The sequence below is a fragment of the Protopterus annectens genome, chromosome 3.part1 (assembly GCF_019279795.1).
Source record: "Protopterus annectens isolate FY-2018-M chromosome 3.part1, PAN1.0, whole genome shotgun sequence".
Lineage (NCBI taxonomy): Eukaryota > Metazoa > Chordata > Ceratodontiformes > Protopteridae > Protopterus > Protopterus annectens.
In genome coordinates, this window is record NC_056732.1 from 694,402,460 (window position 1) to 694,427,096 (window position 24,637).

General features: G+C 43.2%; 1 protein-coding gene across 1 annotated transcript in view; it reads right to left on the reverse strand.

The window, feature by feature from the left end:
• DNAAF11 (dynein axonemal assembly factor 11) overlaps nt 1-24,637 on the reverse strand; it is a 1,372,540-nt gene that overhangs the window by 1,159,011 nt on the left and 188,892 nt on the right. The window lies entirely within an intron of this gene.

The following is a 24,637-nucleotide window of genomic DNA, read 5'->3' on the forward strand; positions in this document are numbered from 1 at the left end:
TTGTTTATGGAATGACCAACTAACACACTGCTGAAGAAGCCTAGAGAGGTGTCTGTTGGCACCAGGATCTGTTAGGGTAAGGGGCTACAGTAGACTGGGAAAGGTTTAAAAGCCAAGCTGGCTAAATACCTACCAGTAGCTGAATCCATTATAGTCACCATTATTTTTGGTTCTCCCTCTATATATTTATCTGCTCTGGCATTTGCCAGTAACTGGTATGACTAAGTGGATATTTAATGTCTCCAAGCTAATGAAACAAGGTATATGAGACTACAAGAGGGTAACAGCACCTGCATACGTAGCATAGCAACCCACTACAAGTATGGTTTTAAGTATCCCAAAGTGTAATATGTTTGTCAAGGTCTTGTCCTTGATCAGTTATTCAAGTTGGATCTACATGCACTTCTTGAAGAGAAGATCTTGTATTTTACCTTCCCCTTGGGCTTTGAGCTGGTTGTCCAGTATATTGCCAGGACACCCAAGTGACTCTTATACCCTCAGAACTTCATTATTGGCATTTAGGGAGCTTTACCACATTCTACCTTACAGGTTTTCTGGGGATCAGCTATCCTAATGTGTGGCTGTCCATTCCTCAAGATGGACAATTCTCTGCTATGGGATCAGAAAAACATTAACGGATTAGCAGATATGAGCCAGAAAGATAGGGGACTCAGCAGCTTTGTCAGCTTGCGATACTTAATCTGGCCCTCCCAAATGTGAACTTTTGGAAATTTCTCCAATTCAGATACGCTGTTCACTGATCAATTTTTAAAGACAATTCTCTTATAAAACATAAGCTATCAGTGTAAGCCCCATGCTAAAGCTGGGTATCAGTGCATCTAAAAGCATCATGGCAATCAACATTTACAATGCTATGCTGCTATGGTATAGGATAGAACCACTACTGATTTTTAAGATTAGATTTCAGGAACTGGCAGTAGATGACCAAGACTCCCCTGTACCAGATCCTGTAACTTTGTTCTCAACATTGAGGAATTCTTCATACTTTTTTGGAAAAATAATCCTATTTCTTATGTCTGCTACTACTACAACCCAGAGAAGAATACAGTAAAGGTGATCTCACTGGGGTACAAGTGCAGTGGTTGTGGCACTGACAATTCTTATCTTGCCAAAGTTCTGGTTCTGGAAACTGGTCTCATTTTTGGTTAAATAAGTATAGAACAGTCTAGAGAGTTGAACTGTCATAATTCCTTGTACAACCAATTTCTTTTTCACATCTTATCAACCATGTAGAGTTTGCCAGGACAAGACACTAAAAATATGGGTTCTGCAGGTCAAGGTTATGACCACGTCCTTCACTGCTGCATATTTGAAGAACCCAGAGTTCTTGGAAGTTCGCATACTGAAAAAGTGGTTTCCTTTTCAGATGATATCACCGTCAGTGTCCTCCTTTGATCCTAGAACTGTCACTAGCGTCTATACGAGTTTTCCATTCTTCTTCAAGGTTCACTTGTTTGGGGCATTCACTCTTTGGATAACTGAGAATACTGTATGGTTACAACAGCTTTTTTTTTTTTTTTAATGCTGTACTGCCTATATATTTTGCTATACTTGCTTAATTTTTTTTTGTCTGTTAACCTGCCTTGCAGCATACTGGATTTTCATGCCTTAGTAACAGTTTTCTTGTGCCTTCTGGTTATTTGTGGTTAACTGTATCTTGGATTTGTTTGTTGTTCATGTCATATATATGCATCAGATAATACAGTTTTGATTAAAAAAAATAGAATAAATGACTTTTGTACAGAGACATGTCAGCAGCAGGAGTGAATACCCAGCCCTGGTTGCAAAGGTCAGTGCTAAATTAATGTGTGTGCAATTAGCATCATACTGACTAAGGACAATGGGTAAACTGTCTAATATCGCTGGTTTCTGGCAAAGCAAAGCTGTGCACGCATTAAGTAAAGTGTCTGACTCTCTCCTGCTCTCTTCAAGAAGGTCAGAATGATCTTGTCAAGGGGAGGGATATAGCAGATAACTGCTGAGAAGTGGTTGTTTTCTTGTGTGAATTTGGGGGGAAAGCAATGAGGCTTTTATGGCATTTTTCAACATAGCCAAAGCCTTTGATTTGGTTAACTGGTCATTCATTTTGGATGCTTTTCAAGGCTAGGTAATGTGGTGATCATTTTGTGACATGGGTGATGGCTCCTTATACTCACCCCACTTTTCAGACAGTGGTGAATGGTGGTTTACCTAAAGTGGAATTGGAAGTGACATGGAGGCAAAGATACTCATAATTTGCCTGCTTGTTGCTACTGTCAAAAGAGGAATTAACAGTTGAAGTACAGTCATATTTTGTAGACCTAGAACATTTAGAGGGGATGTGGAGCTTATTTATATTGTTTGCAGACTGCTATATTCAGCAGCAATGTTTACAGGGTAGTGGTTGGAGTTTTGAGTATTTTCAAAGCATTTGCTGCAGCTGCATTACAGTGCATCTCTTCTAAACCAGCCCTGGTTATTTGCTCCAGCCATGCTAAAAGGGAAGAGCCTGAGCTTGTCCCAAAGACTACACCTTACGTATATAGGTGGATACTGTGGTTTGCAGCAGCCTTGAAGATACATTCAAGAAGAATTTAAGTAGACTGTTACTTAAGATTAAGGAGCTGTGTCTTAAACTGGAATTGTTGGATATTATTCTGGGTAAAATTCAAGTAGTAAGCACAGTGACAATGCTGCACATTATCTTTTTGTTTAGAAATCTGCCTGTGCTGACTAAACATATCACGGTAAAGGTCAATTAAGACACTACAGACAAGTGTGTTCTAGGAGAGAAAGAATTACTGCTAATGTTGGATACCCATCACAAATGTATGGTGGTCTGGGGTTTTCTTGGTTGGAAAGATATCCCTTTGCATGTAAATTGAAATGACTGTTATGTGTTTGCTAGAGTCAAGTTTGGGAAGAGAATAGGGACTGTGCAATTAAATGAAAAGTAATGTTGGACCAGACATCAGACACTTTGCAATTACATGATTCAGTATGAGGAATTTGTGGTAACTGGAGACTTCAGACCATATCCTTTTGTTAGGAAATGTGTTAGGAAGGAGGATATGGATTTTTGGGAATCACAGGGCTTGAGGTTTTGTTAGTAAATTTCCTTGTTGCAGGGTGAAAATGTTTTATTGATTTTTTTCTATTTTAATGGAGGCATGTGAGCTGAGGGATCAAGACTGACTAACATACTTACAACTTAGGCAAATATGGATAAAGCACGGGCCTATATTATTTCCTCAAAGAAGTGTTCATCGAACGCCTCTTCATCAACCCTAAAACCACAAACTTTCAAAATATCGAACCTCCACATAAGCAATTTCTTTCCCTTGGAAAGAAATCGCTTGCCCTACAAACACCAACAAATAACTACAAACACTACCCCCTAACAAAATATACCAACTCTAAGATTGCACTACAGTGGAGAAAACAGCAAACCGACAAGGATGGCCAAGCGATTTCTTTCCAAAGGAAAGAAATCGCTTATGTGGATGTTCAAGCTTTACAAATTTCGCAGTTTCAAGTTCGATGAAGAGGAGTTGGATAGAACGCCTCTTCGAGGAAATAATAGGAACCCTGAAGCACGTTACTTCAATAGAATGTAAGGGTAGAAGTATACCTTTGTAGAAGTGGAAGAATGTAAAGTGGGGTACTATGGGGGTGATTTATAAAGATGTGTGGGAAAGATGGGCTATGGCATTTACGCAGCTTATACAAGGCAGACGTCAGTCTCAAGACATGGTAAAATTAACAGACAGTGAGTGGGATGAGGTGTGGCAGACCCCCCCCCCCCTCACATTTGAAGCACTTGCTTAAATTTGGGCTCAATAACTCAATTTCATTTCATTGGTATTTTACCCCAACTCACACCAAGCCAGGATTGTGATATTAAAGGAAGCAGTTTTTTGGAAATGTCACCAGTCAAATGTGGATAATCTGCCTATGTTCTGGGAGTGCTCTAGGGGCCAGATCTACTGGAAGTGTTCACGGGAGTGTTGGTTTGGTCTGCATATGGCTTATCTTTGGAAGATGACTGGAATATTTGGGTGTTAAAGAGTTTTTTCCTGCATCTAAGAGAGAGATAAAATTGGCAGAGTGGAAAGTGGGATGGCTCCTGGCAAGTGAGCTGGGAATTTCTGGTTAAAGGCTTATAGTGCCTGCATATTTGAACTGTTTCTTACTGAAATTGGTACACCTTGTTTGCTGTAGCATAGACTAGACCCAGGCCTGCTGAATCTAGCTTTGTTTGTATGCTTGTTTGCTTGTTATTTCCTTGAAACGCTAAGTCCACCTAAAACGCGGCTTTTCAGCGCTTCTGTGGATCCCTAGTGATATCTGCATTGCTTACTGTACTTATTTCCTTGTTTCACTTTAAAGAAAGTTACTGTTTGTCATTTTTGCATTTAAATTACCTGTAACACATTGCATTTAAGTTACCTGGCACTTGCTCACTAAAGCAATTATACAAGTCAGCACTAAAAAATTAAAAGCACTACACCCTCACAAACTCCCCTTGAGTACATTGTTCCCCATTGGCCCTTTTTTTCAATTATAAAGGAATTCCCAATACTATTCTAGCATGTCCAAAGGTCAGTTGTCAATCTCCTATCCGGTCCAGCTGGTGAATCTGGGAATCTTGAGGCAATGTTACAACTGCCTCATGTACACAGACAACCCTCTCCTCCTCCCAACAAATTCCAACACATGTGAGAGATGCAACCATATAGCCAAACTGGAGGCTAAGCTCTCTCAACTCAGTACTGGCGTAACCAGTCAGGAGGAGAAGGAAACCACACTCACTACAATTCCAGTCTCACATAGACCTACCACGGCAGCAAACCAAACACATAAACACACAAAAACATACTCAGAGGTTCTAAATAAAAATCTGCCTAAGCAGCAGAGACCTCCAAAGCAGACACCCAAGCAACTGCTACCCCAAAACAAAACACGTGCAACACATAGCTCACAAAGCCAGTGTGCTGAACAGTCACAGCCCTTAACGCTAAACAACACACCTGATACACTTGTAATAGGTGACTCCATCGTCAGGCACACTGACGTCCCGCTCACCAGGCTGAACAAGGAGAAGGTCATGGTGAGCTGCCTGTCGGGCGCTAGGATCCGCCACATAACACAAGCACTCAGGTCACTCCAAGGCAAGTACAAATATGACTCTGTCATTGTCCATGCTGGTGTGAATGACCTGAGATGTACCTCCCTGGACTACATGAAGAGAGACATAGAGGAGCTCTCTGAGCATGTAGCCCAGGCCGGTATGACCCTGACCTTGAGTAGCATCTTACCCTCACCAAAAATGATGCCACAATATGAAGACAAGATGATCAATTTCAACAATTGGCTTAAGTATTGGTGTCATTCAAATGGGATCCAATGCCTGTCAGCCTGGGATGACATGCTCGACAAGCCACGATGCTTCGCTAGGGACGGTTTGCACCCGTCACCCCTGGGCTTTCGGATATTGGCAAAGGCTCTTGCTACCCCCATAGTGCCTTTTTTAGGCAAGGCTCAAAAGACAAACCCACCTCCATAGGTATCACAAGGGATAAGAAACTAAGAGTAATGCTACTCAATGCCAGAAGTCTAAACCTCAAGATGCATGCACTTGAAACTCTCCTTAGCATGGAGAACATCGATATCTGTGCAGTAACAGAAACCTGGTTCAAGGCTCCCGAGAGCACCCCAGCACTAACAGGTTATACCTCATACCATGCTTTTCGGCCCCAAAACTTGGACTGAACCAGAAAAGGAGGGGGAGTATCAATATTCGTCAAAGATACCCACACCTCCAGGTTGGTGGCACAGCAAGAAGCATCAGTGACTATCCATGTGCAACTAACAGTGGGTAAAACTGCCTTCCAGTTTATAGCCTGCTACAGACCACCCTCCCAAACCAAGGAACCCCACTTGGCCTTCCTGAGAACACTGGAAATTATGAAGGTCTCTCCAAACACCATTATATTGGGTGACTTCAACTACCCAAACATAGACAGGGGGGGCATTACTCTAGCTCCAACACCCTAGCTCAAAGGTTCCTAGAATTTGTAAACTCAAATGCTATGGAACAACTTGTTACCACTCCCACAAGAGGGGAAAACATACTGGACCTGATCATCACCAACATGGGGACTATATGCTCCAGACCATATGCTCCAGAACAGAAGTGTATCCCTCACTGGTAAGATCATAACATAAACTAATCTCACTGGATATTCACATCCCAACCCCACCCCCTGCCCAGAAAACCACAGTGAAAATCTTCTCTAAAGCAGATTTCACACTCCTCAAAACCGAGGTGGAATCCTTCAGAGCCCCCGGGCCTGTGGAAAATACGGCCCAGACCGCAGAATCCTTTATAAACGCATTCTATGAACACCTTCAGGAATGCATGGATCATGCAATCCCAAATAAAACCAAGACCCAATCCTCCAAAGGCAGACGTCCTGTCTGGTGGACCCCAGCCATAAACAAACTATACAACAGAAGGAGGAAGCTACTACATGATGGAGCAAAATGCCAAAAAGGGAAGGCATCTCTGATCAGTGTTAGCAAAAAACTATGGGCACTCATAAAATCGTCTAAGGCCAGCTTAGAGAGAAAAATTGCACAGGACACTAAGGATAATCACAAGGCTTTCTTTAGTTATGTTAGGAACCTAGGTGGGAATTCCCAGATATGCTCAGAATTGGTCCAAAATGACAAAAATACACCAAACCCACAGACATTGCCAACATCCTAGCTGACCGGTTCAGCGCAAACTTCTCCCCCCCCCCTCCCCACCAAAAGGGCAAATATCTATCCCAGCAGAGTGCTGCCCCCCTGACATCTCAGATGCTCAGGTAAGAGCCGCCCTCTCCAAAGCAAAAAACACAGCATCAATGGGACCAGACGGTGTCCCGGGCTGCGTCCTACATGAACTCCAAGAAGAGCTAAACCCAAACATAAAACTACTGTTCAATCTCAGCCTTAACACAGGATATGTACCCAAAGAGTGGCGTACAGCAACAGTGGTCCCTCTCCACAAAGGTGGTGCCTCAACGGATCCTGGAAACTATCGCCCCATAAGCCTGACTAGCTTGGTCTGCAAAGCTATGGAAAGGATCATCATGGACCTCATAAATAAAGATATTGGGGACCTACAGACACTGGATCCTACCCAGTTCGGCTTTGTTAAGGGCAGATCCTGCCTCTTAAACCTGGTCGATTTCTTTGAAACAGTCACCAAGGCCATTGACGAGGGAAGGTGGTCCACACAGCCTACCTGGACCTTGCAAAGCCTTCGATACAATACCCCACTCGGGCATTATAGATAAGCTCACCAGCTTAAATATAAACCCCTATGTCACTAGATGGGTTGCAAACTGGCTCAAGGACAGAACCCACATGGTTAGAATTGCTGGAGCCATGTCAGACTCCAAACCAGTTACAAGTGGCATCCCACAAGGCTCAGTCCTGGGACCTCTCTTGTTCGGTATATATTTCTCGGAGGTACAGGCCAACACGGAAGGACTGTGGTTGACCAAGTTCGCAGATGACTGCAAACTGGGCGCCATAATCGACTCTCCAGCCGACACAAGCATCCTCCAAAAGGGACTCACAGAAACAGACAACTGGTGCCAGAGCCATGGCCTCAAGCTAAACGCCAAAACGTGTATAGTCATCCCCTTGGGCAAAAACAAAGTGCCCACAAATGACCACATAGGTGGTAATCCATTAAGTACGGAAGTAGTAATTAGGGATCTGGGGACCCAAGTTGATAGCAATCTCTCATTTGGCAACCATGTGGCCAAAGTGGTTAGAAAAACATTTTATATAGCCCACCTAATCATGAAGGGATTCACATCTAGATCAGGGGAGGTCATCGTGCCTCTTTACTCATCCCTCATCAGGCCCATAATTGAGTACAATGCCCCTTTTGGGATGTACCTTACCAGACACCTGCAGCAACTATAAAGACCCCCAAAAGTACCTCACCAAGAGGATCAAAGGGCTCAAACAGATGCCATATGCTGCCCGGTTAAAGAAACTCCAGCTCTACTCAGTGGCATACTGCCTGCTCAGAGGCAATCTGTGCCTGACGTATAAAGCCATGTCCAATCCGGAATTAATGGACATGCTGCACCTCAGAAAATCCAAATCCCATCGGGCTACGCGCTCGAGAGACTTGAACCTCAGCACTGAAATAAATAAGACATGCTGGAGGGACAGATTCATAACCCAGAGGCTCCCTTCACTCTGGAATAAAATCCCAGTCCAGGTTAGGCAGAGTCCCTCATTGACTCTCTTCAAGAGGAATCTTGATGAGTGGATGGGGGATCGTAGGTTTACCCTGGGTATCATTTCTGTGTCACAGTTAGACAGAGGCACAGTATACTAACCTCGAAAAAGGGCATAGCAAAATTAATTTAAAATTGGTGGCGAAAGCCAAACACACTCTGGCTAGGCTTATAAATGCCCTAGGGCAGATAGCCTAGTATGAACCTATGAACCTATGAGTGAAATTATTTTGTGTGCAGCACTGGAAATATAGCTGATCCATTACCCTAGAACAGTTTGATCAATTTCTGAAGTTGCATTGAAGCAAAAAGTACAGTTTTGTACCTACCATAAATGTAGATGTTCGAAGATCCACATTGCTGCAGTCCTAACACTTGGGTAGTCCGCTGTCCTCGGTCGGCCCGAATATCAAAGTATAAGGCTGACGTCGGTCAGGGCGCATTTGACTGACGTCAGGACGTCAGGGTACAAATGCGCATGACCGACGTCATATCCTCAGTCTTTTCTTGCCCCAGATGTCAGAAGACCCTAAAAATAAAGGTCAAAACCAAAAGACAGCAAACAACCAACCAACCACCCCTGCACTAACTATATGTACAATATATACAATATACCCAAAATGTACAACCCAACCCACACAACCGCCTCTAACTACAGAGGGGAAGGAGGGAGGGTAAATTGGACTGCAGCAATGTGGATCTTCAAACATCTACATTTATGGTAGGTACAAAACTGTACTATGTTCTTCATCTCACATTGCTGCAGTCCTAACACTTGGGTAGAATCCCAAAGCAGAGGTAAGGGAGGATGGCTAACTACAAGGAAGCAGGAGCTGCCAAAATGCCCTGCAAAACAGCAGTGGCAAAACCAGCCCTGGACTTAGAGTAAAGTGGCAGGTGATAATGCCTAGAGAAAGTATGTACAGAACTCCAAGTAGCTGCCTCCAAAATATCCTTGGTTGCCACCCCCTCAAAAAGCTGTTGAAGTGGCAGTAGCCCTAGTGGAATGAGGCCTAATCCCAGCTGGAATCTCCTTGCCATGATGGGAATAACAGAAAGCAATGCAAAACCCAATCCACTTAGAAATAGTTTGTTTTGATACAGGCTTGCCCTGAGAACTCAAGGCAAAAGAAACAAACAACTGCTGAGACTGCCTGAACCCTTTAGTTCTGTCCAAATAATAACGCAACTGCCTGTGGACATCTAAAGTGTGCAAAATCTTTTCCCCTTTATTTTGGGGATTTGCATAAAAGTAGGCAAATGAATAGTTTGGTTTAAAGCCACACTAGAAACCACCTTAGGCATAAAGGAAGGATTAGTACGTAATGATACCCTATCCTTATGGAAAATCAAGAAAGGCTCAACTGCCATAAGGGCCTGTAATTCAGAAACCCTTCTTGCAGAGGTAATGGCCAACAAAAAAGCAGTCTTCCAAGATAAATATTTCAACTCAGCAGTAGCTGCAGGCTCAAAAGGTTGTAGAGTGAGTTTCTCCAACACAAAATTGAGATCCCAAGCAGGAGTAGGAGCTCTTCGTGGGGGTCTTATATTCTTTGCCCCTCTAAGAAATTGCTTGAACAAAGGATGAGAAAACAATGGTGGGTTGCAATCATAATGAGCTGAAATTGCTGCAGCATGAACTTTAATAGAAGAGAAAGACAAACCTTTGTCCAGTAACTCAGTAAGATATTGAAGAGCCACACTCAAATTAGGCTCAGAAACATCAAAATCTTTTGCTGCACTCCAAAACAAAAATCTCTTCCATTTGTCTGCGTACACTTTCCTTGTACTAGGCCTCCTGGCTTCCAAAATAACATTCAAAACTTGCTGAGGAAGTGGAGGCCCACTTTGGTTCAAAACAGAATATGCCAGGCTGTTAGGTGCAGAGAGTGAAGCTTGACATTTAGCAAATGGCTGTCCTCCTGCGACAACAGGTGTGGAATCGAAGGCAAAGGCCATGGAGTCTTCCGTACCAGACTTCTCAGTAATGGGTACCAGTGTTGTCGAGGCCAATCCGGAGCTATTAAAATCATCCTTGGCTTGTCCTGTCTGACCTTTAGAAGTACCTTTGGGAGGAGAGGCAGAGGTGGAAAGGCATATACATGAAGATTGCTCCAATTGAAAGAAAGAGCATCCACTTTCCAAGCTGTGGGATGAAACCTTTTTGTGCAAAACTTTGGCAGCTGATGGTTTAGTGGAGAAGCGAACAGATCTATGTCTGGAGTTCCCCATGACACTGTCAATTTCTGAAATACATGAGGATCCAATTTCCACTCGTGGGGATCCATAATTCGTCTGCTCAACACATCTGCTAAGGAGTTCTGTGCTCCTGGCAGAAACCTTGCCTGAAGAGTGAGCTGTAAACTGAGAGCAGTCTCCCACAAAATCATTGCTTGCCTGCACAGAGGATAAGAATGTGTTCCCCCTTGCTTGTTGATGTACCACATGACAGTTGTGTTGTCTGTTAGAATCAACACCTGCCCTGGAAGAAGCAATTCCTTGAAAGCAATTAATGCAAACTGGACTGCTAACATCTCCTTCATGTTGATATGTAGATGTTGTAGTCTGGCAGGCCACTTGTTTTGTATCCACTTTCCATTTAGATGAGCTCCCCAAGCTTTGTCTGAGGCATCTGTCGTTAAAATCTGACTCGCCTCTGGCCGGGTCATAGAGAGTCCCTTGTTTAGGTGACATTCCTGAGCCCACCACAAAAATTCCTTTTGAATGCAAGGTATTATTTGAATGACAGTGTCTAGATCCTGGCAGTGCTGTGTCCATACAATTTTGAGATACCATTGTAGCTTCCTCATATGCAGTTTGGCATTGGGAAGCACCAGAATACAAGATGCCATGAACCCTAAGGCTTGAAGGACTGTCCTTGCAGTCAGCCCGGACTGATGAGATAGTTGATGGAAGTAAAGGGATAGACTCTTTTGTTTGTCCGGGGTTAAAAGGCCATCTGGGATGCTGTATTCAGTCTCACACCCAGAAAGCACATGTCTTGAGAGGGTACTAGACTGGACTTTATTTCGTTCACAGAATACCCTAGGCATCTTAGCACTGCTATCACATAATCCAAATGATGAAGAAGCTCTTCTCTTCCTTGAGCCAGAATTAGGCAGTCGTCCAAATAAGGATAGATCTGTATTCCTTTTAGCCTGAAAAAAGCTATCACTGGAGCCAGAACTTTCATGAACACTCTGGGCGCAGTAGATAAGCCAAAGGGCAATGCAGAGAACTGATAGTGAGAAGTCCCAGCTCGAAAACGCAGATACTTCCTGCAACTTAGTCTGATAGGAACATGAAGGTAAGCCTCCTTGAGATCCAAAGTTACCATCCAATGATCTTTGCCCAGCAGAGGTAAAAGCTGCTGCAACGTCAACATTTTGAACTTGGGAATGTCCAGATATGTGTTGAGGATAGATAAATCCAAAATTGGTCTCCACGTGTTCCCCTTCTTTGGTACTAGGAACAGGCGAGAATAAAATCCTAGGCCCACTTCTGGTAGAGGGACCGGCTGTATGGCCCCTAGTTGGAGCAACAGAGAAACCTGTTTGTGAGCCTCTAGTCTTTGTGGAGGAGGAACGTCTGGCATGCCTTTGAAAGGAGGCAAGGTATGGAAATAAAACCTGTAGCCGTGGTGAATGATATCCAATACCCATCTGTCCTGGGTAATTAAACTCCAATTTTCTTTGAAAAGTGCCAACCTTCCTCCCAAAGGTGCTGCCAGACGAGCAGGCTCTGGCAGCTGAAAAGGTAGGTCATTGGGTCTGCTGACGAAAGGACTGACCCCTGCCCTCACCTGAAGCCTGTGCAGGAGAACTCCCTGTTCTAGGCCTGAAAGAGCCCTGGGCTCCGCCTTTACCACGTCTAGATCTACCCCTAGACTGTGAACCATAAGAAGGATACGTCCACCCTTTAGTAGGCCAATTTCTACTAAACTTTGGAGGCTGGACCTGCAAAAAATCTTTAACAGTCTGCATAGACTTAGCCTTGTCTTCCATTTTCTTTAAAACTGTCTCAACAGGAGGACCAAACAACACATCAGATTGTAAAGGAGCATCTAAAATCCTTGTCTTAACATGTTCAGACAAATTCTGATCCCTCAGCCAGGCGTGCCTGCGAAGGACTGACCCAGTGGCAGCCACCCTAGATGAGGCCTGTACAGCATCAAAACCACATTGCAAAGAATGCTTACCCACCTGTTCAGAAACATGCACTAAATCTTGCAACTCCTTACAATCAATACCTACTGCCAGAGCATCAACCTTAGACTTCAATAGTGAAAGGAGATAATTTTGGTATTTCAACATGTGAAACTGGCAATTCAGAGCCCTCATAGCAAGAGTGGAAGAAGTATAGACTTTCTTTCCCCATCTATCCAAGGCCCTAGCCTCCTTGTCTGCAGGAACCGGATTCTTAACAACAGAAGCCTTAACACCTTTAGACCCCTGGCTAACAGTCTCTGGGTCTGCCCTAGGACTCTTAAAAAGATACTTATGAGCTTCAGGCACCCTGTAATACCTATCCGGCTTAACAGGAGCAGGAGGCAAAGAATCAGGATTAAGAGAAGCTTCTGTAAAAACATCGTCCACTACATCCAAAACAGGAGGTATAGCCAAAGGCCTATGCTGGGGTAAAAACAGAAATTCCCTAAGCCTTTTCCTGGAATCAGAGAAGTCCTGGCCCTCCCACTTAAAATGCTCCCTCATGGAGTGAAGAGTTTCTGAAAAAGAAAAATCCTCAGGAGGAGTAGCAGAAGGAGTAGAATCATCCACATCAGAATCAGAATAAGGAGAGTACTCCTGCAAGTCTTCAGCTGAAGACTCTGAAACATCTGAAGCCTGCTCAAAACCCCCCAGCTCAGGATCCACCCTAGGTCTCTTAGCAGGAGGGGGCATAGAACCCCTAATCAAAGTAATCAAATCTTCTGCCATTTTAAGCATATGCTTCTTGGGCACAGTACCTGAGGAGCTAGGGGTAACACCAACTGAAGCCAAACCTGGCCTGCCCCTGGGGGAAGCCTTTGAAACAGAAGGAGAAGGCCTAGCCACCTTGGGAAGGGAGGGGAGTATAGTAAGATGAGAAGCCCCCTCAGCCTGACTAGTCTCCTGAGAGGCCACATCCTGCAATAATAAGGTCTCACCCTGGAAACACAAAGAAACCTCCGGTGGAGCCACCGGCTCCACCGACACCTCTAAAGAACCGCGCCCGGTACAGACGGTTCTTCTAGCCTAGGCTTAACTGCCTTGTCCTTGCGCTTCTTCGAAGAAGCGGGCGTCGGAGCATCCGACGGCATTTTATAGTTGCACCGCTTCCCAAAGACTAACCTTGCACAATCCAACCTTCTCTTTATAGTGCGTTTATTAAATCTAGCACAAGAGCGACAGCCAACAACGTCGTGCTCAGGCCCTAAGCAAGGAATACACAAAGTATGATAATCTCTATGCGGTATCTGTTTCCCACAAGAAATGCAATTATTAACTTTTTCTGACATCCGGTAAATGACTGAGGCAAGAAAAAACCAAAATATTCCCCAACGGGGTACTTAGCCAACTTTGAACTCTGTCTGAAACTTCTAAATCGAAAAATCTCAGAACGCCAACCGGCACTTGCAATACTGCTTCTGCATCGGACCATGCGGCAAAAAAGACTGAGGATATGACGTCGGTCATGCGCATTTGTACCCTGACGTCCTGACGTCAGTCAAATGCGCCCTGACCGACGTCAGCCTTATACTTTGATATTCGGGCCGACCGAGGACAGCGGACTACCCAAGTGTTAGGACTGCAGCAATGTGAGATGAAGAACATCTGTATATGCTATTAAAGATTCCTCTGCTCTCCCATGTACCCACAGTAATGGTATAACATTTACAACTTTAGAGTACTGTTGTAAGAAAGTATTAGGTGGGGAAGCATCTTTGATACTACTGGTTATTTAATATGGTGATGTCTCTCTTTCTAATTCAGAGATTAATTCTAGGATGTCATGCTGATGTGTTTTCTAGGATGTGCCAGAACTATATAGTTGAGGTCTTTTTTTTTTTATTGTAATGTACTTGTTTTTCACACCTATTATTCTACCTTTCCAATATTCTCATGTTTAAAATTAATAAAATTCAGTTTAAATAGTCTGACTTAGTTGACTACTGCAAAGTTAAAATGCACTTTTGGAATGTTTTAAGCTAACAAGGAACTTAAATAATTTAAGTGTTAAGGTAAATAATATCGCAAAGAGACAGAGTATCTGGATCTACAGATACAATATTTGTAATGACAACTCATGAAGGGGGTCATTAATTTCTAACATGATCACAAAGAAAAACAAAAACAATCCTTTTATATACCTTAAAAGACATTAGATATAATATGAGGCACACATGATATGATAAAATCTTAACATAATCAGAATCTTACAACCATTCATGCTGCTCACATGAAAAGTACATTTATGTGAGCATATCATTGTTCTGTTACTAAACAAAGAGAGCTGCATCTGGTTCACGTCCTGGGCTCTCTCTGTTTATCATCTTACAATAATTTTTTTTTTTGAGAAACTTCATTAGAATAAGTTATAGCATAGATCCCTCTGACATCCTTATACTTCACACTCTCTGAGCTTGATTTAGAAACACAGCTGTAGAATTTGCCTTTTATAAAACAGGAAACATATGCCAGATACTTCGCAGTCTGTTACAGTAAAAGAAAAAGTATATAACATTCCATCTCAAAACAGCAGTTAGAATGTTTGACATATATCTATAAGCATTCAAAATTACAGCATATAAGAAAACTTTCATTCACTAAAATATTTTTTTATTCCCATTACAGTCTCACCTTTGGCACCCCTTAGGTATAATCTTTGATTACAATGCAGTATTTTGTAGGTTTATCAACAACTGTGTTATTACAACTGTCAAACACGTATGGTCTAGGGCATCTGTTCTGGGGAAATCATTACCATTGTTCATGCTTTTGTCATAAAACAGTTCAGTAAAATATTTTAATTAAATAATATACTAAAAACTACAACATAAATTGCAAATACCAACAATCAAGCACTGAAAAATACTAGTTTCTATATTTCCAAAAAAATGTTTCAGTTCTGCTTAGAGTTTTAGTAAGCTCCTCCATGTAATCAGCTAATATTTTTCTGGTTCATGATGTAAATCAGAAATAAGAACAACAGCATGTATCTAAGAGTGCACAGATCCTCCCCTTTAGACACTAAAATCATGTTAAGGACCAGATGATTTTGCAACACCATGGCCCTCATTTCAGTCATTTCTCTGTTACCCATATAAATATGTTGAGCAGTTTTATTAGCCAGTTCAGTTAATACATGTGATAAAGAATTCAGTTCAGTTACGAGTCTACATTAATGAGGCAGAAAGAAAATCTGTACTTGTTCAGATGGATGTATCAAAAAATGCCAGACAGCTAGGGTAATGTAGCCCATACATAGCAGCCATCCATAACAGTTTGTGGGAAGCCAGAGATAGGTATGGTCTCCACAAATGTAACACTGATTAGTTAGCATACCCGTAACTTCTCTCCAGCTACACAATTTCAGTTTTCATTTAAAACACATTCATCACAAGTCACATTACATTTGGTGTAGCCTACACAAATTGTCCTTTTCTTGCACTGTAGGTATTTCCTGGTGTGGATAGGGCTAGTTGAAAATAAATATTTTCAGAAAATATGAAACCTTATCCCAAGTTAGTTTTTTCTCAAATGACCCCTGTTCAAAACAGTTCAAAGTGCTGGAACTGGAACAAGAGGAATGCCTTATCTGGAGTGTTCAGGCACAAGTGCACAGCCCCATCAAACGCTGACATTAAGATTTGCTGCATATTGATGTAGTGCATGCAGAAAAAGATTTTCCTTCATCTCAGATGGAGGAATCAGGACCATCAGGAATGATGTATTCAGGAGCAGGTGGGGATATTAACCTTCATCTCCAAGGATACCAGGCAGGTCTTTTTGCAGTGGAAAGCAAGGCTCCAAGTTAGTAAGTCAGCACACCGAACAGCAGTACGAGTTGTAACAGCAACAAGGTACTCTCTCTTCCACCTGGGTTCCAGGGAAAATTTTTGCTGAAAGACCAACAAAAACCCTATCCCCAGGCTGCAGATTATGGCAGGGTTAAACTGAAGGTGGGGGAAAAGGATTCACAAGTCCTTTGGTGCAAAGTATGCAAACTACAGACAAATTTTGAACAATAATTTAACAGTGCATCATTTGTTAATTAAATTCTCACATTTTTGGTCAGGTGGAGAACATGGCATTCTCATGGGACAGCCCATAAGAATTTCTTGTGGACTGAGTTTTCTCTTTGCATTTATTGTACCTTTTATACACTCATGAGGACAAAAGGCAGTGCATTAGCCCACTTTAGACAAGTCTCTTCACATGTTTTTATCAACTTAATTTTAGGGGTTCTATTAATGTGGTCAACTAAACCAGATGACTGCAGGTAATGAGGACAGTAGAGATGCAATTTTACCTTAAAATCCTGACCCAATTTTTTTAATAATTTCAGCAGTGAAGTGTGTGCCCCTGTCTGGATTAATAGTGTGAGGTACCCCAAACCCTATTATGAACTCTTTCAATAACTTCTTTGCCACAGTGTCTATCATTTTTAGCACATGGATAAGTTTGTACCCAGGCTGAAAACATGTATTTGTAGACAATGACTAGGACATATTTGAAATTGCTGCTTTACTTCGGCTGGATGAAATTCAACTGAATTTTTACAAATGGTCCCCAAGGAGACAGCAAAGCTGCATCTTTAAACAGTAGGAGACACATCACAACACAGACAAATTTCACAATTCTGCACATAATGTTGAATCAGAAAATGGAAAGAGAGAACAAAACAGTCATGGTTTGGTAAATTTGTTAAACAATTTTTCTCCTACATGACTGAGCAAATGATACGATCATACTAGCCAAGGCAATATAGACTAAGGTGACAATACATCCATCGGATGTTGCCATACCAGATTACACTATACATTCTGATTTGATCCATTTTTCTTTCTCGTTTTTTGATGCCTCATCCTGCAGAGTAATTACTTTATCAAAATTAGATACAGATTTACGAAGTGTTTCAGATACTATCATTATAGAAATCAAGACTATTTAACCCAGCACCTTGCTTTGCTGCTTTATCAACTAGACTATTAGCTCTTGACAGCATGTCACTTCCTTTACTATGTTCATAGGCAGGTACTAGGCTATCTGCCCAAGGGCATTTATAAGTCTAGCCAGAGTGCGTCAACTTTCGCCGCCCCATTGATTAATTAACTGAGCCTCTGTCAAGAAGAGCCAATGAAGTGATCCCAGGGGTGTATTTTCTGTTACCCATCCACTCGTCAAGGTTTCTCTTGAAGAGTGTTAGTGAGGGGCTCTGCCTAATGTAGTTAGGAATTTTGTTAAAAAAGCATGGGGAGTCTCTGTGACAGGAATCTATCCCTCCAACATGTTCCATTTATTGCTGTGGCAAGGTTTAGCTCACTAGAGCGAGTGGCTTGCAGTGACTTGGATTTCTTTAGGTGGAGCATGTCCATCAATTCTGAGTTGGACATGGCTTTGTAAGTCAGGCAGAGATCACCTCTGAGTAAGCAATATGCCACTAAGTACAGCCGGAGTTTTTCCAGTCGGGCTGCATAGGACATATGTTTCAGGCCAGTAATCCTCTTGGCGAGGTACTTTTGTGGTCTTTCCAGCTGTTGGAAGTGCCTTCTGAGGTGCATCCCAAATGGGGCATTGTACTCTATGACGGGTCTGATGAGTGACGAGTAGAGGGGCACTATAACCTCTTTATTTCTAGATGCAAACCCTTTAGTAATTAGATGGACTACATAGAAGGATTTCCTAACTACTTTGGCAATATGAGTGTCAAAGGAGAGACTACTATCGACCTGAGTCCCCAGATCTCTTATTACCTCTTCTGTATTAAGGGGGCTACCACCTATGTGGTAATTCATGGGTGTTTTGTTTTTCCCAAATGGGATGACTATGCATTTTTTGCCATTTAGCTTGAGACCATGACTTTGACACCAGGTGTCCGTCTCAGTAAGGCCCTTTTGGAGAATGTCCGTGTCAGCCGGAGAGTCAATTATGGCTCCCAGTTTCCAGTCATTGGCGAACTTGGTTAGCCATAGTCCTCCTGTGTTTGTCTGTACTGCTGAGAAGTATATACTGAACAGTAGGGGTCCCAGGACCAAGCCTTATGGGACACCACTTGTGACTGGTTTAGAGTCGGACCTGGAGCCCACTATTCTTACCGTGTGAGTTCTGTCTGTAAGCCAGTTGGCAACCCATCTCGTGACGTAGGGGTTTATGTTCAGGCTGGTGAGTTTTTCTATAATTCCAGAGTGGGGAATGGTGTAAAATGCCTCGGCGAGGTCAAGGTAGGCTGTGCGAAGCACCTTCCCCTCATCTATGGCCTTGGTGACTGTCTCGAAGAAGTCAACCAGGTTTAGTAGACATGATCTGCCTTTAACAAAGCCGAACTGGGTCAGGTCACATGTTTGGAGGTTCCCAATGTCTTTGTTAATGAGTTCCATGATGATGTGTTCCACAGCCTTGCAGACCAGGCTTATAGTTACCAGGGTCAGTTGTGGCCCCTCCTTTGTGGAGCGGAATAACTGTTGCTGTGTGCCATTCTATGGGCACGTAGCCTGTGGAGAGGCTGAGGGTGTGTTTAGGTGGGGGGTTAGTTCGTTCTGTAGTTCATGCAAGATGCAGCCTGGGACACCATCTGGCCCCATTGACACTGTGCTTTTGGCTTTTGAAAGGGCTGTTTTCACCTGTGCATCTGTGATTTCCGGCGCACTACACTTTTCCGGTATTGTTGTGGGCCCTTTTGGGGGTGAGAGGGGGGTGAAGTTTGCACTGAATCTATCTGCCAGGATGTTGGCAATATCAGTAGATTCAGTATATTTTGTGCTATTTTGCACTAGCTCAGAGCATATCTGCGAGTTGCCACTTAGATTCTTGACATAGCTAAAGAAGACTTTATGGTTATCTTTCGAATCCTTGGCTATTTTTCTTTCGAAGTCAGCCTTGGATGATTTTATGAGGGGCCTTAGTTTCTTACTGATACTGATCAGGGATGTCTTTCCTTCTTGGGATTTGCTTTTTTTCTGAACTAGTTTCCTCCTTCTATTGTATAGCCTGTTTATGGCAGGGGTCCACCAGACTGGTTTCCTTCTCTTAGGGGAGTGATTCTTGGTTTTGCTGGGGATGGCATGATCCATGCATCCTTGTAGGTGCTCATAGAGTGCATTTGTAAAGGTTCCTGCATCTTGGACACTGTTATCCTTTAGCGTGGGGACTGTGAAACTTACCACCTCTGTCTTAAGTAAGGTGAAGTTTGCTATAGAAAAGTTATTCACTGTGGTTTCCTTGGTTGGAGGTGGTGGTGTGGTGTGGACATCCAGAGTGATTAGTTTATGGTCTGATCTAACCAGTGACGGGTTGACCTCTGGTGCAGAACACCTGTCACCCATGTTGGTGATGACCAGGTCCAATATGTTTTCACCTCTGGTAGGGGAGTTTACCAGATGATCCAGGGCATTTGAGTTGATAAATTCCAGGAAGCGCTGGAACTGGGAGTTTGTACTTGAGTAGTTTTCCCAGTTAATGGTAGGGTAATTGAAATCACCCAATATCAGGGTGATCGGTTGGACCTTCATGTTTTCCAGTGTCTCCAGAAAGGCGGAGTGGTGGTCCTGGGCCATGGAGGGTGATCTGTAGCAGGCCACAATTTGCATTGCAGATTTGCCCGATGTTAGTTGCACATGGATGATCCGAGGTATCATGCTGCGTCACTAACCTGGATGAATATGAATACACCCCCTCCTTTTGTGTTTCGGTCCATGTTCTGTGGCCGAAATGTGTGGTATGAGTTGTAGCCCGGTAGTGCTGGGGTGCTCTGTGCAGCCTTGAACCAGGTTTCAGTTACTGCACAGATGGCGAAGTTCTCCATACTGAGGAGTGCTTCGAGCGCGTGCAATTTGGGATTTAAACTCCTGGCGTTGAGCAGCATAACCCTCATTTTTTTTATTTGTGCTGTTTACGGAGGTGGGTTTGACTTTTGAGCCTTGCCTAAAAAAGGCACTATGGGGGCAGCAAGAGCCTTGGCCAGTATTAGAAAGACTAGGGGTGACAGGTGCAAGCTGTCTCTTGCGAAGCAATGAGGCTGGTCGAGCATGTCGTCCCAGGCTGACAGACACTGGACCCCCTTTGAATGACACCAGAAGCTTAGCCAATTGTTGAAATTGATCATTTTTTCTTTATACTGCGGTATCATTCTTGGTGAGGGCAGGATGCTACTCAGGGTCAGGGTCATACCCACCTGGGCTACATGATCAGAGAGCTCTTCCATGTCTCTTTTCATGTAGTTCAGGGAGATAAGTCTCAGGTCATTCACACCAACATGAACAATGACAGAGTCATATTTGTACTTGTTCTGGAGTGACCTGAGTGGTTGTGTTATGTGGCGGATTCTGGCTCCCAACAGGCAACTAACAGTAACCTTCTCCTTTTCCAGCCTAGTGAGTGGGATGTCAGTGTGCCTGACTATAGAGTCGCCTATTACTAGTGTGTTAGGCATGTTATTTCGCCTTAAGGGCTGTGACTGTGTGGCACACTGATTTTGTGTTTTATGTGTTGTCTGGTTTGTGACGGGAGGTGCAGGTTTTTTTGGATGTCTGCTTTGGAGGTCTTGGATGCTTTTGTAGGCTTTTATTTAGAGCCTCTGAGTATGATTTTGTGTATTTCTGTGTATTTTTTGCCAGTTCTGCTTTAGTATGTCTATGTGAGGCTGGAGGTGTGGTGCAAGTGTTAACCTTCTCCTCATGACTGCCTGTTCCAGTCTTGGGTAGAGAGAGCTCAGCCTCCAATTTATCTATCTAATTGCATCTCTCGCATACGTTAATGTTTTGTGGTAGGAGGAGAGGGTTATCTGTGTACACCTCAGGATACCCAGCTTCACCAGCTGGACTGGAGAGTATACCTGAAACTGCCCTTTGGTCATGCCTGAATAGTAGGGTGAGCTGCTTAGTCGCTTGGTTGGTGAGGGGTGAATAATCAGCCTTGCCCTGCTGGGCAATCAAGTGTCAGGGTATATTAGTGCTTGCTATTAGGTCTGAGCAAGTGCTGGACGGTAGGATGCTTTTTAAGTGTTTAGGTTGAGAGTTAGACTACTTTCAAGGGAAAAACTGAAGAGGAGACTTGGTGGAGCCGGGAATAATTTAGCCCTAGCTAACCGGCGCTGCCCAGACATGCAAAACCGTGCAAGCGTGGTTTTTACAGCAGGGAAAGAGAGAAATTAGCCCAAAATGGCCTATAAACTATTAACTTCTGGGCTGGAACCACTCCTCCAGGGACAGATGGCTGCTCAAAGCTCCCTCTCTCACAGGTGAACAAAGAAACCTTCTTCTATCCAAGTAAGGTATGGGCAGTTTACTACAGCTACCTGTGTGAGCAGCAAGAGATAGTCAAATAAAAATTTAACAGGATTTCCATTATTAATTTCTGTGCTTGTTGATGTCAAAAACTCACATTCTCTCTTCCACAGTTCTCCAAAAACACTCACCTCCTGAAATGCATATTTATTGCCTGTATAAATGTTCACCAATTTATCCCTAGCAAATTCTCATGCCTTAGCAAGTACAACTAATTCAATCACTTGAGCTGAAGTGACCCCTTCAAGTCATTCTTGTATTATCACAGCACTTTCAGTACATATAGCAACTCCAGCAACCAAATATCTTTGTTTATTCCTGCCACAGGATCCATCCACAAAGAGCTGTAATTCAGCATTTTGAATTGGGACTTTAGTCAGGTCCTTCCTAGGAGAAAGCAAATGGTTAGCAACAATAATGCAATCATGTAATTCTCCCTTCTTTGCAGTTGGTAGCTAAGATGCAGGGTTCAAACTGGACACCAAACAACTGTAATAGTCAGGTCTGAAATCAGCAGCAGCTCATATTTTGTAGGCCTTGAAGGATAGAAATGCTGCGTTTTTATTTTTAGTAAAAGGGCAGCACTGCATGGAGAAAGAACAGTTATTTAAGTTGAACTTACCATAACAGCAGATGGTCGAATGATCGCTATTGCAATAACTTTAGCTATATTTGTTTTACCCTGCCAAGGATATAACAGCTTGCCAGCTTCCAAAGCTTCAGGGTACCTTCCATGCACCCAAACCTGAGCTGACTAAAAGACAAGCTTAGGTGAAAAGCCCTTCAGAGTGTTACTGCCAGTAAAGAGAGGAAGGCTGAGTCTTGAAGGGACGAAGTAGGAAAAAATAAATAAATGTCCAAACCCTGCATAAAACACACACAAAGGGGAGTGGGGGTGGAGAGAGATAGCAGGTAGTGCAGCAGTGATGATTCGAACATCTGCTATTAAGGTAAGCTCAACTTAACACATCTGTACTATATTCATCATATTGATTATTGCTGCTATAGCTTTTGGGATATGGGTAGATTACATTAGTTGACAATATTTGGGAGGTGTTCGGAGACAAGTACAGGAGCCCCTGGAGAATGGTCCTAGCAAAGCTTGAACTAGACCTAAACAAGAAATGAAAAGTACAGTTGTGTACACTTACCATAAATGTAGATGTTCGAGTGTCTTCACTGTTGCAGTCATGACTGTAGGGTTCTCCCCTGCCGGCAGGCAGTCCTCGATCGGCCAGAATCCCAAAGTCTGGGTCCGGCGTCGGCTGTTCAGCCATGCTCCCTGACGTCAGAGCGTCAGGAGTACAAAGTTGACAGCCGACGCAATGTTCTCCAGTTTTTCTTGCCCCAGATGTCAGGAGTTCCAAAATGAGTAAGATCCCATACCCTTTGCAAATACACCTCAGAAGAAGGGTGAAAAAAGGGACCACACAAAAGAAAAAATAAGAGGGGACAGGAGGGAGGGAGGGAAACCCAGACTGCAACAGTGAAGACACTCGAACATCTACATTTATGGTAAGTGTACACAACTGTACTATGTTCATCGTGTTTCACTGTTGCAGTCATGATTGTATGGTTGAATCCCAAAGCAGAATAAAAGGGAGGTGGTCATAAAGTAGAGGGGGCGGCTAAAAGGCCCTGCAAGACTGCAGAAGCAAAGCCTGCCCTAGACTTAGAGTAAAGAGGTAGATTGTAGTGCTTAGAAAAAGTATGCACTGAACTCCAAGTTGCAGCTTCCAAAATGTCCTTGGTAGGAACTCCTCTGAGGAAGGCAGCTGAAGTGGCAGCAGCTCTGGTAGAGTGAGTCCTTATAGTCCCTGGGATTTGCTTTCCATGGTGTGAATAGCAAAATCTGATTCCATGAACAATCCATTTGGAAATGGTCTGTTTTGAAATAGCTTTACCTTGGGAACTTGAAGCATAAGAAACAAACAATTGCTCTGATTTCCTGATGTCCTTGGTTCTGTCCAGGTAAAAACGTAGTTCTGTGTACATCCAAGGAATGCAAGGTCCTTTCCCCCTTATTTTGAGGAGTGGGGAAAAAAGTTGGCAAGTGAATAGTTTGATTTAAAGCCACTTTGGAAATCACCTTAGGCATGAAAGTAGGATTCATCCTTAAAGACACCCTGTCTTGATGAAAAATAATATAAGGTTCCACAGCCATGAGAGCTTGCAACTCCGAAACTCTCCTGGCAGAGGTCAGAGCTAACAGGATAGCTGTCTTTCAAGATAAAAACTTGATGTCAGATGTGGCAGCAGGCTCAAAGGGAGGTAAGGTAAGTTTTTCCAAAACATAGTTGAGATCCCAAGCAGGAATGGGAGGAGATCTAGGGGGCCTTAAGTTCTTAGCTCCTCTGAGAAACATGAACAGCCGACGCCGGACCCAGACTTTGGGATTCTGGCCGACTGAGGACTGCCTGCCGGCAGGGATGAACCCAACAGTCATGACTGCAACAGTGAAACACGATGAACATCTTACAATGCTTTGCAAAATTATGTACAAAGTACCAAGTAGCAGCTTATTGAACACTTCTAGAATCCAACCCGTCCCAAAAAGCCATAGATGAAGCCAAGGCCCTGGTAGAGTGGGCCTTGACCCTGCCCAAAACAGTTTTGTTATGGTGAGTGTAACAAAAGGTAATAACAGCCTTAGATAACTATTTGGAAATAGTCTGTTTTGACACAGGTGTTCCTTCTTATGTTCACAAGAAATGAACAACTGATCTGAAGTACTGAAAGATTTAGTTCTGTTAAAATAGAACCAGAGTTGTCCGTAGACATTTGAGGTATCCTTTCTCCTTTATTTTCAGGTTCAGAAAATAAAACTAGGAGCTAAATAGTTTGG